Below are 17,863 nucleotides of genomic sequence, written 5' to 3' on the forward strand. Positions count from 1 at the left end.
CCTAGCCCCCCGGCACATAAACTACTGCAGCATAAATACTGGAGGCTGAGACAGGAGGGATCAGAAGACACTGTGGCCCCATCCGATGATACCCCCGGACAGGGCCAAACAGGCAGGATATAACCCCACCCACTTTGCCAAAGCACAGCCCCCACACCACTAGAGGGATGTCTACAACCACCAACTTACCGTCCGAAGACAAGGCCGAGTATAGCCCACAAAAATCTCCGCCATGGCAAAACCCAAGGGGGGGCGCCAACCCAGACAGGAAGACCACGTCAGTGACTCAACCCACTCAAGTGACGCACCCCTCCCATGGACGGCATGGAAGAACACCAGTAAGTCAGTGACTCAGCCCCTGTAATAGGGTTAGAGGCAGAGAATCCCAGTGGAAAGAGGGGAACCGGCAAGGCAGAGACAGCAAGGGCGGTTCGTTGCTCCAGCCTTTCCGTTCACCTTCACACTCCTGGGCCAGACTACACTTAATCATAGGACCTGCTGAAGAGATAAGTCTTCAGTAAAGACTTAAAGGTTGAGACTGAGTCTGCGTCTCTCACATGGGTAGGCAGACTATTCCATAAAAATTGAGCTCTATAGGAGAAAGCCCTACCTCCAGCCGTTTGCTTAGAAATTCTAGGGACAATTAGGAGGCCTGCGTCTTGTGACCGTAGCGTACGTATAGGTATGTACGGCAGGACCAAATCGGAAAGATAGGTAGGAGCAAGCCCATGTAATGCTTTGTAGGTTAGCAGTAAAACCTTGAAATCAGCCCTTGCCTTAACAGGAAGCCAGTGTAGGGAGGCTAGCACTGGAGTAATAAGATCAAATTTTTTGGTTCTAGTCAGGATTCTAGCAGCCGTATTTAGCACTAACTGAAGTTTGTTTAGTGCTTTATCTGGGTAGCCGGAAAGTAGAGCATTGCAGTAGTCCAGCCTAGAAGTAACAAAAGCATGGATTAATTTTTCTGCGTCATTTTTGGACAAAAATTTTCTGATTTTTGCAATGTTACGTAGATGGAAAAAAGCTGTCCTTGAAACAGTCTTGATATGTTCTTCAAAAGAGAGATCAGGGTCCAGAGTAACACCGAGGTCCTTCACAGTTTTATTTGAGACGACTGTACAACCATCCAGATTAATTGTCAGATTGAACAGAAGATCTCTTTGTTTCTTGGGACCTAGAACAAGCATCTCTGTTTTGGCCGAGTTTAAAAGTAGAAAGTTTGCAGCCATCCACTTCCTTATGTCTGAAACACAGGCTTCTAGCGAGGGCAATTTTGGAGCTTCACCATGTTTCATTGAAATGTACAGCTGTGTGTCATCCGCATAGCAGTGAAATTTAACATTATGTTTTCGAATGACATCCCCAAGAGGTAAAATATATAGTGAAAACAATAGTGGTCCTAAAACGGAACCTTGAGGAACACCGAAATGTACAATTGATTTGTCAGAGGACAAACCATTCACAGAGACAAACTGATATCTTTCCGACACATAAGATCTAAACCAGGCCAGAACTTGTCCATGTAGACCAATTTGGGTTTCCAATCTCTCCAAAAGAATGTGGTGATCGATGGTATCAAAAGCGGCACTAAGATCTAGGAGCACGAGGACAGATGCAGAGCCTCGGTCTGACGTCATTAAAAGGTCATTTACCACCTTCACAAGTGCAGTCTCAGTGCTATGATGGGGTCTAAAACCAGACTGAAGCGTTTCATATACATTGTTTGTCTTCAGGAAGGCAGTGAGTTTCTGTGCAACAGCTTTTTCAAAAAATTTTGAGAGGAATGGAAGATTCGATATAGGCCGATAGTTTTTTATAATTTCTGGGTCAAGATTCGGCTTTTTCAAGAGAGGCTTTATTACTGCCACTTTTAGTGAGCTTGGTATACATCCGGTGGATAGAGAGCCGTTTATTATGTTCAACATAGGAGGGCCAAGCACAGGAAGCAGCTCTTTCAGTAGTTTAGTTGGAATACCACCACTACTACCACCACCACTACTATCACCACTACCACCACCACTACCACCACCACTACTACCACTACTACTACCACCACTACTACCACTACTACTACCACCACTACCAGTACTACTACCACCACTGCCACTACTACCACTACTACTACCAATACTACCATTACTACTACCACCACTACCACCACTACTACCACTACTACCACCACCACTACCACTACTACCACTACTACTACCACCACTACTACTACTACTACCACCACTACCACCACTACTACCTCCACTACCACCACTACCACTACTACCATCACCACTACCACTACTACCACCACCACCACTACCACTACTACCACCACTACCACTACTACCACCACCACTACCACCACTACTACCAACACCACTAATACTACCACTACTACCACCACCGCTACCACTAATACTACCACCACCACTAATACTACCACCACCACTAATACTACCACCACCACTAATACTACCACTACCGCTACCACAACTACCACTACTACCACCACCACTACCACAACTACCACCACCACTGCCACTACTACCACTACTACCCCCACCACTACTACCACTGCCACTACTACCACCACTACTACTCCCACTACCACAACTACCACTACTACCACCACTACTACTACCACCACCACAACTACTACTAATACTACCACTACTAATACTACCAATACCACTAATACCGCTACCACAACTACCACTACTACAACTACCACCACACCACCACCACTACTACCACTACTACCACTACTACCACTACCACCACCACTACTACTACTACCGCCACCACTAATACTACCACCACTACCACTAATACTACCACCACTACCACTACTACTACCACCACTACCACTTCTACTACCACCACCACTACTACTACATCTACCACCACCACTACCATAACCATCATCACCACCACCACAGCTATTATTAAAACATACTAGGTTTGAAGCTGCTAATAATCTATTGACCAACAGAAGGAGCTCTATCAACATGGCTTTGTGATGTATGAGCGTGATGGGTAGTAGCGTCCATTTTCCAGCCATGCTGGAAGTCTTAGCTCTCTCACTGTCACCTGCTGATGGATGAAAATTGCAAGCCAAATACAGCCAGGAGGTTGTAGGCGAGTCGAGGTTGTAGGCGAGTCGAGGTTGTAGGCGAGTCGAGGTTGGAGGCGAGTCGAGGTTGGAGGAGGGGGAGCCTGACACTGGAGCAGCCCCCCCCCCCCCCAGTTGTATTATCAAGGCATAACTAGCAGATCAGACACACACTAACTGACCACCCAAACACTCAGTGATAAATGTCAACGCATACCTCCAGAGGACAGAGTCTTCCCTGCTCGGGCTTATCCACCCCCAGTAATAAGATTACAGAGTGGCTGTGGTTCCAGAGTTTCTGGAAACCCAATTTGCAGTGGCTGAAGATAGAGATTTCTGAGCATGTGCAGGATATTTTTTTTGCGTAGCTAACTGTCCGCTCTGCTGCCTACGTAGCTGCTGTCCGTTCTGCTGCCAACGTAGCTGCTGTCCGCTCTGCTGCCTACGTGGCTGCTGTCCGCTATGCTGCCTACGTAGCTGCTGTCCGCTCTGCTGCCTACGTAGCTGCTGTCCGCTCTGCTGCCTACGTAGCTGCTGTCCGCTCTGCTGCCTCCGTAGCTGCTGTCCGCTCTGCTGCCTACGTAGCTGCTGTCCGCTCTGCTGCCTACGTAGCTGCTGTCCGCTCTGCTGCCTACGTAGCTGCTGTCCGCTCTGCTGCCTACGTAGCTGCTGTCCGCTCTGCTGCCTACGTAGCTGCTGTCCGCTCTGCTGCCTACGTAGCTGCTGTCCGCTCTGCTGCCTACGTAGCTGCTGTCCGCTCTGCTGCCTACGTAACTGCTGTCCGCTCTGCTGCCTACGTAGCTGCTGTCCGATCTGCTGCCTACGTTGCTGCTGTCCGCTCTGCTGCCTACGTAGCTGCTGTCCGCTCTGCCGCCTACGTAGCTGCTGTCCGCTCTGCCGCCTACGTAGCTGCTGTCCCCTCTGCTGCCTACGTAGCTGCTGTCCCCTCAGCTGCTTACGTAGCTGCTGTTCCCTCCGCTGCCTACGTAGCTGCTGTTCCCTCCGCTGCCTACGTAGCTGCTGTTCCCTCCGCTGCCTACGTAGCTGCTGTCCCCTCCGCTGCCTACGTAGCTGCTGTCCCCTCCGCTGCCTACGTAGCTGCTGTCCCCGCTCTGCTGCCTACGTAGCTGCTGTCCCCTCTGCTGCTTACGTAGCTGCTGTCCCCTCTGCTGCCTACGTAGCTGCTGTCCCCTCTGCTGCCTACGTAGCTGCTGTCCCCTCTGCTTCCTACGTAGCTGCTGTCCCCTCTGCTGCCTACGTAGCTGCTGTCCCCGCTGATGCCTACGTAGCTGCTGTCCCCTCTGCTTCCTACGTAGCTGCTGTCCCCTCTGCTGCCTACGTAGCTGCTGTCCCCGCTGATGCCTACGTAGCTGCTGTCCCCTCTGCTGCTTACGTAGCTGCTGTCCCCTCTGCTGCCTACGTAGCTGCTGCCCGCTCCTTGATCAGTGATGAATGCCTTTGTCTGGTTTAGCCTACAAACTTGCCAATAAGTTTGTAGTCTATTATGCATAAGTGTGATTTCATGTAATTTCTTTTCAAGACTGGAGTTGAGCTACAAGTAGTTGAGCTGCTAGACATCCCTGTTTCCAAACTCCAAAGTCCTCTGATTAATACTAGTCCCGTGCAGCTCGACATCCCTGTGTTTTCAGAGAAATGTCTGAGTTTGGCAGGTGTTGCTCGCGGTTTGAGCAGGAAAAGTCCCATAGGGCGTCGCACAATTGGCCCAGCGTCGTCCGGGTTTGGCCGGGGTAGGCCGTCATTTTAAATAAGAATATGTTCTTAACTGACTTGCCGAGTTAAATAAATGTAAAAGTTATTTTTTTTTAAGAAACTGATGTCATTTGGACATTTTGCATAGAAAATCTTTCAATTTTTAAAATGTTTTCCTTTATTGTATTTTTTCACCGGTCTCTAAATGTCTTTGCTCCGCGAAAGATGACAGAGAACCTCAACGACGTCAACTAGATTGAAGCATTCATTCTATCCATTTATGACATCATTCATTCTATCAATTTATGACATCGTTCATTCTATCCATTTATGACATCATTCATTCTATCCATTTATGACATCATTCATTCTATCCATTTATGACATCGTTCATTCTATCCATTTATGACATAATTCGTTCTATCCATTTATGACATCATTCATTCTATCCATTTATGACATCATTCGTTCTATCCATTTATGACATCATTCGTTCTATCCATTTATGACATCATTCATTCTATCCATTTATGACATCATTCATTCTATCCATTTATGACATCATTCGTTCTATCCATTTATGACATTCTGTTGAGCAATGGTTTGTTTATTCTTATAGGGCAACATATAATGACAGAAGAGAAGCTGCATGGATTTAATTATAGATCGTTTGACTAACAAATAGCCTACCAAAATGTCATAAATTACAAGCAGAAACATATCTAAAAATCAGGCAAAAAGTCCTGCACCCCACTGTCAAAGAATCGTCCTGCCATCTTTGACTGTAGCCTACAGTGCATTTTCTATGTTAGCGAGTTAGGGTTGGGTACGAGCCTCAGGTTTTCACTTCATCACATCTAGTCGGGTGGTTGCGGATGGGTTTGTTAGCAATTGCGGGTGAACAAACATACGACCCGTGCACCACTAACGTGTATGGCCTTGTGTGGGGCGAGTAGTTTGCTGATGTCAACGTTGCTCACAGAGTGCCCCATGGTGGCTGTCGGGTTATGTTATGGGCAGGTAGAGGCTACAGACAACCAACACAATTGCATTTTATCGATGGCAGTTTGAATACAGAGACACCGTGACGAGGTCCTGAGGCCCAGTGTCGTGCCATTCATCCACCCGCCATCACCTCGCTTTTCAGAATGATAATGATAACAAGATACCCCATGTCGTAAGGATCTGTACACAATTCCTAGAAGCTGAAAATGTCCCAGTTCTTCCATGGCCTGCATACTCACCAGACATGTATCGACGTGTACAACAGCGTGTTCCAGTTCCCGCCAATATCCAGCAACTTCACACAGCCATTGAAGAGGAGTGGGACAACATTCCACAGGCCACAATCAACAGCCTGATCAACTCTATGTGAAGGAGATGTGTCGCGCTGCATGAGGCTAATGGTGGTCACACCAGATACGGACTGGTTTTCTGATCCACGCCCCTACCTTTTTTTTGCTTTGCTGTCTGTGATCAACAGATACATATCTGTATTCCCAGTCATGGGAAATCCATAAATTAGGGCTTAATGAATATTTCAATTGACTGATTTCCTTGTGAACTGTAACTCAGTAAAATCTTTGAAATTGTTTTATTTTGCATTGATGTTGATCTGTTATATTTTTGTTCAGTATAGTAACTGTTGTCAGGAAGGAATGTCCTGACTGGCGTCTATAGAAGGAGTAAGAAATACAGTATAAGCTAAACTAGTAGTGTCTGTAATATACTGAACAATACTAACGTTCTGTTGGAATATCTGTTTCTCTCTACGGTGAAATTTATGATGAGAAATGTTTTTATTCAGATGTTCGTAGCATTGCTGAGGTTCTTGTTTCAATATGTAGGCAATTTACAGAGAGGATGTGGTGTGTCTTGTCGCATGGAGAGGATGTGGGGTGTCTTGTCGCCATGGAGAGGATGTGGGGTGTCTTGTCGCCATGGAGAGGATGTGGTGTGTCTTGTCGCATGGAGAGGATGTGGTGTGTCTTGTCGCCATGGAGAGGATGTGGGGTGTCTTGTCTCCATGGAGAGGATGTGGGGTGTCTTGTCACCATGGAGAGGATGTGGGGTGTCTTGTCGCCATGGAGAGGATGTGGGGTGTCGTGTCGCCATGGAGAGGATGTGGGGTATCTTGTCGCCATGGAGAAGATGTGGGGTATCTTGTCGCCATGGAGAGGATGTGGGGTGTCTTGTCGCCATGGAGAGGATGTGAGGTGTCTTGTCGCCATGGAGAGGATGTGAGGTATCTTGTCGCCATGGAGAGGATGTGGGGTGTCTTGTCGCCATGGAGAGGATGTGAGGTGTCTTGTCGCCATGGAGAGGGTGTGTGTGTATCCTCTGTGTGTGTGTGTGTGTATCCTCTGTGTGTGTGTGTGTGTATCCTCTGTGTGTGTGTGTGTGTGTATCCTCTGTGTGTGTGTGTGTGTGTGTGTATCCTCTGTGTGTGTGTGTGTATCCTCTGTGTGTGTGTGTGTATCCTCTGTGTGTGTGTGTGTGTATCCTCTGTGTGTGTGTGTGTGTGTGTGTATCCTCTGTGTGTGTGTGTGTGTGTGTATCCTCTGTGTGTGTGTGTGTGTGTGTGTATCCTCTGTGTGTGTGTGTGTGTGTGTGTATCCTCTGTGCGTGTGTGTGTGTATCCTCTGTGTGTGTGTGTGTGTGTGTATCCTCTGTGTGTGTGTGTGTGTGTGTGTGTGTGTGTGTGTATCCTCTGTGTGTGTGTGTGTGTGTGTGTGTGTGTGTGTGTGTGTGTGTGTGTGTGTGTATCCTCTGTGTGTGTGGCCAGCATGATCTTCACCCGTTTCATAGCTTCATAACAATCAGCTCTGAAGCAGGAAGTACGAACACATTACAATGACCTTTTTAGCTGTTTGCTCTCCCTCTCCTCCTCCCTTTCTATTGCTCCTCTCCTCTATTGCCACACAATAGAGTACTGTTAAACGCAGCGGAGGGGGGGAGACTGGGTGAAAGCGCCAGCCTCTCTCTGGAACACTCTGACAGAGAGAGAACCTTGTTGTTTCAGCACACACAGCCGGCTGGTGATTTGGTAGCTAGTCTTCTTCCCACCCTTCCTCCGCCTCCCCCTCTCCTATCCTCCCCCTCTCTTTTCTCTCGCTCTCTCTCTCTCTTTGGCTCACTCAGCTCGGCCCCTCCTCCCCCGCTGAGTTGCCTAGCAACAGCGGGCTGGAGCAATGGGAGCAGGGGCTGGGAGGGAGAGAGAGAGCAGGGGAAGATTGGAGAGAGAGAGAAGAAATGAGGGGGAGGGAGCAGGGCCAAGCAGAGCGGAGCAAAGCGATTGGTGGAGCAGATTGGTGTATGATTTATTAGCCGGGGCTGGAGAGGCAGGAGAGATGGAATGAATGAAGGAAGGAAGGAAGGAGGGAGGAAGAGAGAGTGAGAGAACAGAGAGAGAGAGATGGAGGAAGAGAGCGGAGAGCCCAGTTCGGCAGCTGAAATGGAGCCTTTAACCGGAGCCGACATGTAGAGGGGGGGGGAAAGGAGGGAGGGAGGGAGAGAGACGGAAAGGAAGGAGTGAGGAGGGAGGATTAGAGGAGTGATGTGGGGGGAGGAGGAGTGTGTGCAGTACACAGTCAGCCGTATGAACAGCTCAGCCAACTGAGCAATATATCTCCAGACAGCCAGGCTGTGTGAGCAGGACATTAGTGGGGCTGAGATAAGTGGGTGATATGATTGGGGGGGGCTGCTGCTGTGTAGTGATGGGTGTTAATTGTCCCTCCCCCCCACCATGAAATCGTGGAGGGGACTCTGGATCTGTCTCCGTCCGTCTGTACGTTAGTCACACGAGATTTCTCAAGACCGCATTTTGACGAAGCTTCTGTAAATGATGCGTCTTGCGATAGAGACTGGGCGTTTACAAAATGACACCGATTGGCCAAATGCGGGAGCTACAGTAATTAGCTAAAATGTATTAGTCACACGCAATATCTCAATTGGCCCAGGGGGGGGGGGGGGGGCTGCGTCATTCGTGGGGGACGACATGTTTACCGTTGCCTCGTTGAGGTTAGTCACAAGCAGGTCCAGAGTCCATACACCCCAGGAAATGAATTACAGCTTTACCTCACTGACGCCGCTTTACGTCACTGATGGCGCTTTACGTCACTGACGCCGCTTTACGTCACTGACGCCGCTTTACGTCACTGACGCCGCTTTACGTCACTGACGCCGCTTTACGTCACTGACGCCGCTTTACGTCACTGACGGCGCTTTACGTCACTGACGGCGCTTTACGTCACTGACGCCGCTTTACGTCACTGACGCCGCTTTACGTCACTGACGGCGCTTTACGTCACTGACGCCGCTTTACGTCACAAGCCCTTAAATGCATCATACTAAATAAATCGCACACTAACTGGAACTGTACTGCAGTCAGCTAACAGTCTCTCTTCCTGGACCGGCTTTCTGGCTTTCTGCACTTTAACTTCCCAAAATCTTTTTCACTGCAGTTGCGATTAGGTGAAGATACTAGGGCTGTCCCCAACAAAGAAATAATATAATCTTGGCCGACCAATAGTCGATTGGTCGAAATGTTAAAACGTGTATTTTTTCCCATATATAGACGCAACCTAATGTGTTTTAATAATATCAACTATATATTCATTGAGCTTGTCTGATGCTTTAAGCTCAACGTTTGCTGAAATAAGACACACATGACTCGAGGTAGCCAGAGATGAAGATAACCAGAAGAAGAAAAAAAAACAACTTTACCCGACCGGTGTCCTCCCGCTCCTATTGGCTGTCTCAGATTCCGCCGTTACTCTCCTGAAGTTGCCGATAACAAGCCACACGAGGAGCCTGCAACCTTTTTTCTCGTGTGTGAATGACCATTTATCTGGCCATTTATACCAGTCTGCGTGTGAAGGACATTTATCTGGCCATTTATACCAGTCTGTGTGTGAAGAACCATTTATCTGGCCATTTATACCAGTCTGTGTGTGAAGGACCATTTATCTGGCCATTTCTACCAGTCTGCGTGTGAAGGACCATTTATCTGGCCATTTCTACCAGTCTGTGTGTGAAAGACCATTTATCTGGCCATTTCTAACAGTCTGCGTGTGAAGAACCATTTATCTGGCCATTTCTACCAGTCTGTGTGTGAAGGACCATTTATCTGGCCATTTCTACCAGTCTGCGTGTGAAGGACCATTTATCTGGCCATTTCTACCAGTCTGTGTGTGAAGGACCATTTATCTGGCCATTTATACCAGTCTGTGTGTGAAGGACCATTTATCTGGCCATTTCTACCAGTCTGTGTGTGAAGAACCATTTATCTGGCCATTTCTACCAGTCTGCGTGTGCCAGTTATGGTTTTCATTTCGCTCATTTTTCCTGGAACAGTTTCATTTCATTTATAAGACATCTTTGTATCTCAATCTATATAATTCTATCTAAATGAAAATAAAACAGACTTAAAAAGCAACTTCTATTGCCAATAACATCTATGTAAAAAAAAAAAGTTATAAAGTTATAAAGCCAACAAACAACATTGTATCCTGCAGGTTCTAATATCCTGATATTTTCAATTTTTTTTAATACGATATTTCACATTGGCTACGCATGGCCTGTCTGCAACGAACTTAAAACATTGTATCAACTGTTAACTTGGATCTGGCTCAAAGCTCTCACTAGCAAACTTACAGCATTGTATATAAAATATTCTGGGCTTTCAGAGTTTCCTGCGCCAGTGAGCTCAGGATAGACACAGCTGTAGGCTATTTGATCAAGGGATAAGAAGCAATTAGGTAGGTCTATTTTATGACGTTTCCACTGGATCAGAGCAGGACATTTTTCATCCTTTCACGCTGAGTGGTTTTCCAAAGGGAGAGAGTTGGGAAATATTTTTCTAATACATTGAGGAACTATTGTCATTCTCAATGTGATGTAAAAACAGACTTTGTTTGATTGCTGTTTGAGGTGAAGAAAACATTTCTTTGAAAAGTTCCTACAGCTCATTAGTGGTGGTGAGTTAAGCCAATCATAAATACTATCAGATCCCCAAATGGGCACATTTATATGCTTACATCTTCACACAGGCCAGGTAGTCTATAGACCTACTTCTATGCATAATCAGGCCAGGTAGTCTATAGACCTACTTCTATGTGTAATCAGGCCAGGTAGTCTATAAACCTACTTCTATGTGTAATCAGGGCCAGGTAGTCTATAGACCTACTTCTATGTGTAATCAGGCCAGGTAGACTATAGGTCTACTTCTATGTGTAATCAGGTGTGTGTCCTTACTCAACATTGACAAGAGCTCCAAACAAAAGACAATGTCTTAATTGACGACTCCGTAAATGGAATGAAATAAATCAAAACGTGTTTCTCACAAGTGTAGTTTAGGTTGTGCGCTCTGTAAACAACGTGTTCCACTCTGACATTGAGAACGGCAAAAGACTGGAATAATAATACATTGAATGCATTAACAGAAATGACCATAACCAACAAAAATATTTGTAGATAAGAAGTTATAGGAATTAACGGTAAATGTACTACTGGGAATTGATAGGCACTAACAATCAAACGCAGATAATTCACACAATGAAGTTATGAAACAATAAATGTGCACAAATTGCCAGGAGAGAATCCATTCTGGTGAGAGGCATTATGCATTTTACCCACACCCCCCTTCTTCTTGGACTGTGTTGTCCCCAAGGCCTCCGCAATAGATTAGTTCACTGAGGTGGGTTTGGATACACTTATTCATTCAAGGGTTTTTCTTTATTTTACTATTTACAATTATAATTTTTTCTTTATTTCATATAACACTTGTTTTGGTTACTACATGATTCCAATATGTGTCAGCTCTACAAGACACAATGTATAATAGTATTTTTTTCTTAAACTATTTTGTTGTTGTTGTCTTTTTGCCCCATCAGGGCTTACATGTCTCTTTTACAAAATCACATTTTTGGAGCTAATTTAGCTGAAATAGTGAAATGGATCTATAATTTATCATACCATATTGATTTAACGTGGTCATCTCTTCCCTCTATCAGGTTGTATTCTAGAATATCTAGTGTCTCTGAGTGTAGAGGAGGTTCTAGAATATCTAGAGTGTATCTGAGTGTAGAGGAGGTTCTAGAATATCTAGAGTGTATCTGAGTGTAGAGGAGGTTCTGGGGATCCCAGTGTAGGAAATGAGAGGTGATCACCCACACACACCGGACAGGAATGTTCCTCTATCTCTCTCTCTGTCTCTATCTCTCTCTCTGTCTCTATCTCTCTCTCTCTCTCTCTCTCTCTCTCTCTCTCTCTCTCTCTCTCTCTCTATCCTCTCTCTCTCTCGCCATCTCTTTCTCTCTATCTCTCTCTCTCTGTCTCTCTCTCTCTCTCTCTCTCTCTCTCTCTCTCTGTCTCTCTCTCTGTCTCTCTCTCTCTCTCTCTCTCTATCCCTCTCTCTCTCTCGCCATCTCTTTCTCTCTATCTCTCTCTCTCTCTCTCTCTCTCTCTCTCTCTGTCTCTCTCTCTGTCTCTCTCTCTGTCTCTCTCTCTCTCTCTCTGTCTCTCTCTCTCTCTCTCTCTCTCTCTCTCTCTCTGTCTCTCTCTCTCTCTCTCTCTCTCTCTCTCTCCTCTCCTCTCTCTCCTGTTGTAGCTGGCTCCATCTGCTGGCTAATCAACTGCCTCACTTCACTTCCACACTCATAATGCTAATCATCTAGCTGGACAGTCAGCCCCATCTCTGATAGATGTTAGTCTTCCACAGAACATTAAAGCTGTCCTCCTCTACTCTCCGATAAGGAGTATTGTTTGCGGTAGGTTAGCTACTAACAGAAAAAGAGCTTGTAATTAATTTGCTATATTTTGTAATTGTTATTGTTTTACTCAGATGGCATGTCCTCAAAGGCAGTGGTTTTCAACCTTTTTTCTGTTCCGTGAAACACCTTCAAAAGCACTTGAGGTCCACACAATTTTTTAAACATATCTTGGCGGTCGAATGTAGTCCATTTTAGCAGTGAATGTAATAAATTATTAAAGGCCTGTTATAAACTAGTGTAAAAATGCTTAGAATTCCATTAATACACCAAACTGTTATTTTGTTTTAAAGGATGAAAATCTTTCAAAAACCCCCAGGTTGGTAACCACTCAACAGGTCGTTCAGGTCATTACACCGTGTTCACCAGAGCGTTGAGGTTATTACCGTGTTCACCAGAGCGTTGAGGTTATTACCGTGTTCACCAGAGCGTTGAGGTTATTACCCACCGTGTTCACCAGAGCGTTGAGGTTATTACCGTGTTCACCAGAGCGTTGAGGTTATTACCGTGTTCACCAGAGTTGAGGTTATTACCGTGTTCACCAGAGCGTTGAGGTTATTACCGTGTTCACCAGAGCGTTGAGGTTGTTACCGTGTTCACCAGAGCGTTGAGGTTGTTACCGTGTTCACCAGAGCGTTGAGGTTATTACCGTGTTCACCAGAGCGTTGAGGTTATTACCGTCTTCACCAGAGCGTTGAGGTTATTACCGTGTTCACCAGAGCGTTGAGGTTATTACCGTGTTCACCAGAGCATTGAGGTTATTACCGTGTTCACCAGAGCGTTGAGGTTATTACCGTGTTCACCAGAGCGTTGAGGTTATTACCGTGTTCACCAGAGCGTTGAGGTTATTACCGTGTTCACCAGAGCGTTGAGGTTATTACCGTGTTCACCAGAGCGTTGAGGTTGTTACCGTGTTCACCAGAGCGTTGAGGTTGTTACCGTGTTCACCAGAGCGTTGAGGTTATTACCGTGTTCACCAGAGCGTTGAGGTTGTTACCGTGTTCACCAGAGCGTTGAGGTTGTTACCGTGTTCACCAGAGCGTTGAGGTTGTTACCGTGTTCACCAGAGCGTTGAGGTTGTTACCGTGTTCACCAGAGCGTTGAGGTTATTACCGTGTTCACCAGAGCGTTGAGGTTATTACCGTGTTCACCAGAGTGTTGATGTTATTACCCACCGTGTTCACCAGAGCGTTGAGGTTGTTACCGTGTTCACCAGAGCGTTGAGGTCGTTACCGTGTTCACCAGAGCGTTGAGGTCGTTACCGTGTTCACCAGAGCGTTGAGGTCGTTAGCGTTTTCACCAGAGCGTTGAGGCTGTTGCCGTGTTCACCAGAGAGTTGAGGTTATTACCGTGTTCACCAGAGCGTTGAGGTTGTTACCGTGTTCACCAGAGCGTTGAGGTTATTACCGTGTTCACCAGAGCGTTGAGGTTGTTACCGTGTTCACCAGAGCGTTGAGGTTATTACCGTGTTCACCAGAGCGTTGAGGTTATTACCCACCGTGTTCACCAGAGCGTTGAGGTCGTTACCGTGTTCACCAGAGCGTTGAGGTCGTTACCGTGTTCACCAGAGCGTTGAGGTCGTTACCGTGTTCACCAGAGCGTTGAGGTCGTTACCGTGTTCACCAGAGCGTTGAGGTCGTTACCGTGTTCACCAGAGCGTTGAGGTCGTTACCGTGTTCACCAGAGCGTTGAGGTCGTTAGCGTTTTCACCAGAGCGTTGAGGTTATTACCGTGTTCACCAGAGCGTTGAGGTTATTACCGTGTTCACCAGAGCGTTCAGGTTATTACCGTGTTCACCAGAGCGTTGAGGTTATTACCGTGTTCACCAGAGCGTTGAGGTTATTACCGTGTTCACCAGAGCGTTGAGGTTGTTACCGTGTTCACCAGAGCGTTGAGGTTATTACCGTGTTCACCAGAGCGTTGAGGTTGTTAGCGTTTTCACCAGAGCGTTGAGGTTGTTGCCGTGTTCACCAGAGAGTTGAGGTTATTACCGTGTTCACCAGAGCGTTGAGGTTGTTACCGTGTTCACCAGAGCGTTGAGGTTGTTAGCGTTTTCACCAGAGCGTTGAGTTTGTTGCCGTGTTCACCAGAGAGTTGAGGTTATTACCGTGTTCTTATATGAAAGTGTTGTGTAGTTTTTCACTGCAGCTCTTGAATAAATGTACATTGTAGCTTACTTGTTGCAAAATAGTTATTATTTTTGTCTGAATGGTCACAGATTACCCTTTTTTTTTTATTTTTGCAACTGAGTATTTCCGGTTAGCTACTTCTGTGAAATTCTCCTTCGTTCCCCGACCAGAGCAGACCGGGGGGTGTGTAAACGTTCTGTAACGCTGGTTAGTGTACGTCAGGGTTTCCCAAACTTGGTCCTGGGGACCCCAAAGGGTGCACGTTTTGGTTTTTGCTCACGATACACTATACAGCCGATTCAAATAATCAACTCATCATCAAGCTTTGATCATTTGAATCAGCTGTGTAGTGTTAGGACAAAAACCAAAACGTGCACCCTTTTTAGGGTCCCAAGGACCGAGTTTGGGAAACGCTGGTGTACATGAAAACAGCGTGGCATTCAAACACATACATGACTGGCAGAAAATCCATGTCTGGTTTTACCTCTCACTTGTCTCCTTTTACTGTGGCCAACACATTTCTCCACACATTGTCCCTACCTTCCTCCCTCTTGCTCCCAGCCTGTCCTGTGTGTGTTGACCCCAAATACCGGAATATATTTAAAGAAGGGCTGTAGGTAGGCAGTGGCTGGGAAGTTATGACAACAGTGAAGGTTGTGGATTGGTCAGTGTAGCTACATGCATGTAATGTGGAGGCTAGAGAACCCATAAAACCAGCTTTAGCTGTCCTCACATCACAACAGGCTAGAGGGAGCTGAGTAGAAACCCGGGCCGTGCCAGGGGAGGATCCCGGGCCGTGCCAGGGGAGGAACCCGGGCCGTGCCAGAGTAGAAACCCGGGCCGTGCCAGGGGAGATGCCGTGCCGTGCCAGGGGAGGAACCCGGGCCGTGCCAGAGTAGAAACCCGGGCCGTGCCAGGGGAGGATGCCGTGCCGTGCCAGGGGAGGAACCCGGGCCGTGCCAGAGTAGAAACCCGGGCCGTGCCAGAATAGAAACCCGGGCCGTGCCAGGGGAGGAACCCGGGCCGTGCCAGGGGAGGATCCCGGGCCGTGCCAGAGTAGAAACCCGGGCCGTGCCAGATTGCAGCAGCATGCGTCAGAGCAGGGCTCCATTCCACTGGGCTCCGGCTCCTATTATCGTTTTTCAGTTGACCTCCACCGACCAGAGGCTCTCTAGGGCTCCACCCAGTCATCTATACTGAACAAAAATACAATGTCAACCATTTTACTGAGTTAAAGTTCATATAAGGAAATCAGTCAATTGAAAAATGTGTTAGTTCCTAATCTATGGATTTCACATGACTGGGCAGGAGCACAGCCATGGGTGGGCCTGTTAGGGCATAGGCCCACCCTATTCGGAGCCAGGCTCAACCAATCAGAAAGGGTTTTATTACAGACAGAAATAGTTAAAACATCATATGAAAAAATCTGTTTCCTGATTGTAAGATTGCAACCTCAGATCCCAGAATTTTATTTTTGAAAATGGAGATTGATAAAACACGGCAACAATATCTGTTCAAATCGTTTAAACGTACAAACTCAGCATTAGAACTGTAACCCAGAAATACTGGCTGATTTTCAGACATTTCTGCAGGTGAAGAAGCAGGATGTGGAGGTCCGTTGCACGTGGTCTGTTGTTGTGAGGCCGGTTGGGCGTACTGCCAAAATTCTGGTGGAGAAATTAACATTCAATTATCTGACAACCGCTCTCATGCACATTCCTGCAGTCAGCATGCCAATTGCACGCTCCATTAGAACATCTGTGGCATTGTGTTGCGGGACAAAACTGCACATTTTAGAGTGGCCTTTTATTGTCCCCAGCACAAGGTGCACCTGTGTAATGATCATGCTGTTTAATCAGCTTCTTGATATGCCACACCTGTCAGGTGGATGGATTATCTTGGCAAAGGAGAAATGCTCACTAACAGGAATGTAAACAAATGTGTGCACAACATTTTAGGGAAATAAGGTTTTTGTGCGTATGAAACATTTCTGGTATCTTTTATTTCAGCTCATGAAACATGGGACCAACACTTTAGATGTTGCGTTTTATATTTTGTTCAGTGTAAATATAAACCTTGGATGACTGACGGGGCGTTGTATTGAAGTCACTGGGCAGCCATCTTGGTACTCCTCCTCCTCCATTGTAAAAAATATATATATTTTAGTTTAACACATTTAATCTATTAGACTCCTTAATGCATACTTTTAAATTATATTATGTGAGCTAGAGTACTAATGTTTCTGTCCCCACTACAACAAAATACTTAAATATATGTAATTTTGTCCTTGAAATACTGTGGAATTCCCTTCATTCCTATGGGGAGTACCAATATGGCCGACCCGGTGGCTTCACAGCCTCTCAATTGCTAATGCATAGCGTCAACAATCCAGGGTTTATATACATCATTGGCTCCTTTCCACTGCGCTCCGGCTCCGCTCCAGGTTTTTCAGGCTGCCACTGACCAGATGCTTTCTAGGTCTCCAATCCTCCACCGGGCTCCGTATACGCTCCGGGTTTTCCAGGCCGCTACGACCAGAGGCTCTCTAGCAGAAAGATCACATATAAAGTCACCCCTTTGTAGTGGAGGAGCACAGAGTGACAAGCTATTTCTTGCTTGTAAAAAAAAAAAAAGCGCTGTTGTTTGTACCTTTTTTGGAGACTAGGGATTTTTCCTATATACCTGTGGCTTGGCGTAGAGATTTATGGAGGGGTCTCACCGGGACTTTAACACGCTTTTCTCTGGACGTACTTGATTGGAGCGAGAGAGGGGGTTGGCTGAAATTCTTAACTGAAGAAAGAACGTACTGGTAGCGGATAACGGGGTTTGCCTGCCTCTGGAAGCTGAAAGGAAATCTTTTAGTTGTCTGCTTCACTGGTCGTGAATGTTTTCAGCCTCTCCCCCCAGCTTTTTTATGGCTCACAGACTGTCTCTTGGATGAGAAGAAATACTGAAATACATTTTAGGTTTGTGTTTTTAATTTTTTTATTTAAAATGTTTTATTCCTTTTTGCTGGTTTTGTTGTTGTGAGGTGTTGAGAGTTGATTTGCTGTTTTGAGTTTTTTAGGTAAACATATCAAACGGTTGTTGTGAAGTGGAGAAAGTTGTCATTCGCGTTGTCGTTTTCCTCCGTCCTGTCACTGTGGATT

General features: G+C 46.4%; 1 protein-coding gene across 6 annotated transcripts in view; it reads left to right on the forward strand.

Annotated features, from left to right (window-relative positions):
* LOC115168705 (arginine-glutamic acid dipeptide repeats protein) overlaps positions 1-17,863 on the forward strand; it is a 361,211-nt gene that overhangs the window by 272,576 nt on the left and 70,772 nt on the right. The window lies entirely within an intron of this gene.

Source organism: Salmo trutta, chromosome 30, assembly GCF_901001165.1.
Source record: "Salmo trutta chromosome 30, fSalTru1.1, whole genome shotgun sequence".
NCBI lineage: Eukaryota > Metazoa > Chordata > Actinopteri > Salmoniformes > Salmonidae > Salmo > Salmo trutta.